The sequence below is a fragment of the Echinops telfairi genome, unplaced genomic scaffold (genome assembly GCF_000313985.2).
Source record: "Echinops telfairi isolate 266 unplaced genomic scaffold, ASM31398v2 ScPeMD7_7427;HRSCAF=8465, whole genome shotgun sequence".
NCBI lineage: Eukaryota > Metazoa > Chordata > Mammalia > Afrosoricida > Tenrecidae > Echinops > Echinops telfairi.
This window is the reverse complement of record NW_022111327.1, coordinates 17,754,760-17,757,385: the sequence shown is the minus strand read 5'-3', so window position 1 is coordinate 17,757,385 and position 2,626 is coordinate 17,754,760.

Here is a 2,626-nt window from a genome sequence, read left to right as displayed (position 1 = left end):
GATCCCATCGACACCTCATGATCCTACAGGCTTGTGTGCTTCATCCATGTGGGCTTTGTTGCTTCTCAGATAGATGGCTGTTTGTTTATCTTTAGCTGCTTTCCTCTTAATACAGTCCATCTTCTCTAAGTATTTGGTCAGCTCAGAAAGTGAATAAGTATGGTGAGAGGATACAGCCTTGAGGACCACCTTTCTTGATTTCTAAACCATGAAGTATCTCCTTGCTTTGACTGAACAACTTCTTCTTGATCCGTGTACAGGTTCTGCAATGAACATTGGCATGCATGTCACTTGTGTTAAGGATCTCGGGTATATACTTAGGAGTGGGATTGTTGGATTATTAGGTAGTTCTATTTCTGTGTTTGTCTTTTTTTTGTTTTATCATACCTTTTCCCCTAGTGGTTGTATGATTTCACAGTCCCTGCTGCAGTAGATAAGGATTCCAATCTCTGCGCAGCTGCACCATCCTTGGTTATGTTTCTTTGTGATTCATGCCATCTATGCAGGGGTGAGATGGTGGCTCACTTTTGTTTTGATTTGTATTTGCCCAATGGCTGAGATCAGGGACAACTTTTCATGTGTTTATTGGCTACTTGAATTTCCTCTTTTGCCAAGTTTTACATGAACAGCTGTTCTTTTGTTGTCGAGTTGCTTAAAATTTCCATATATTTTAGAAATTAGATTTTTATCCGATATATCATTCCTATAAAAGTCCCCACCCCAAATCTGTAGGTTGTCTTTTTATTCTTTTGATAAATTCTTTTAATAAGTATTTATTCTTAGAAGGTCTTATTTATGTATTTTGTTCTTTGTTACTCTTGTATTTGTAGTTGTATTTGATTAGATGTCATTAAAATAAAACAAATGTGAGTCCCATAGTTTCTTCTGAGAATTATATGGTTTGGGCTTCACATTTAGGTCTTTGATACATTTTGAATTAGTTATGGTATTTGGTCTCAGGCATCGGTTTTGTTTCATTTTTCTGCATGCTGCTATCCTATTTTGCCATCAAAAACAATTCCCAATCCCGTGCCATACTCACAATTGTTGTTATGATTCAGTCTATTGATGAAGCTACTGTGTCAATGTATTTCATGGAGGCTCTTCCTCTTTCTCACTGACCCTTTAGCTTACCAAGTATGTCTTTCCTCAGGGCCTGGTCCCTCCTGAGAACATGTCCATTGTATGTGAGGTCAAACCCACTGCCATCGAGGCCTTGCTGTTTTATAGCAACACTGTGAGGCAGAATAGAGCCACTCCGTAGAGTTTCCGAGGCGATAAAATTTCCCAGAGCAGAAAACCTCATCTTTCTTCTGGAAAGCAGCTGGTGGATTTAGACTGTTGACCTTGAGGTCAGCAGTCCAACTAGTAGTGCACCACACCACCAGGAGTGCAACAGTAAACGTTCATTGCAGCATTTGTCATAACTGCCAAGTGGTGGCAACATCTCGTGACGATCAACAGATAAAAGGATGAATATAATATTGTACATCTATTGTTCAGCCATAAACAGGAATGAAGTTCTGATTTATGCTGATATGAACCTTGGAATTTTTTTCTACGTGAAAGAACACCAATACATGAATATGCACACACACACTTGTCAAACAAACAAACAAACAAACAAATCTCACTTCAACTGAGTGGATTTCAACTCATAGTGACTTTGTGGAATTGGGTACAGCTGTCCATATGAAACTGTAACTTCTTCTGGGAGTAGAAGCGTTATTTTTCTCCTGGTTTCCGACTACTGACGTTTCAGTTAGCAGCACCACGTGTAACCACTAGAACAGGCAAATTCATAGAGACAGAAAGTAAATTAGAGGTTGCCAGGAACTGAGAGCAAAAGAAGAATGGGAAACAACTACTTCATGGGCACCAAATGTCTTTTGAATGAAAAAGCTTTGAAAATAGTTATAATTATTACCAACATGGGGAATGTAATTCATGGAACTGTATTCCTGTTTCTCACTGCCATGAAATGAATTTTGACTCATAGCTTCCCTCTAGGACAGAGTACAATTGCCCCTGTGGGTTTCTGAGACTGTAACTGTTTATGGGAGTAGAAAGCTTTATCTCCTTGGTTTGGAACTGCCAACCGTGTGGTTAGCAGTCAAATGTTTAAAATGCAAGATTCTGTGTTTTAAATTTTTTCCAACAACAACAGTAATAAAAAAAATCAAGAAAAGAAGGAAATAAAACTTTAAAAAGAAAAGGAAAGGGAATGGTTCAATTGTCAGTGGTAAATTATTGAATTTTTTAAGAAGAATGAGGTACTCAATGTTAAATACAGCAATTTTAAAGGATTGATGGGCATTTATCCACACGTGGGGCAATCAGGTTGATATATATATACACATATACATATATACACACACATATATAGATATAGATATATATGCACTGTGATGAGATATTTGAACTTATTTCAGTAAAACAAATATAACACAAATACTACTCTCTTGGAATTACTTACATTCACCATCTTGTCCAATCATGACCACTACCTAGTTCAAAAACGTTTTTCATCATCCCAAACAGAAACTCAGTAGCCCTTACGCAATAACATTTCCCCCCAAACCCCCCTTGCCATCGTCCCCCTTGCCTCCACTCTTTACTAATGATT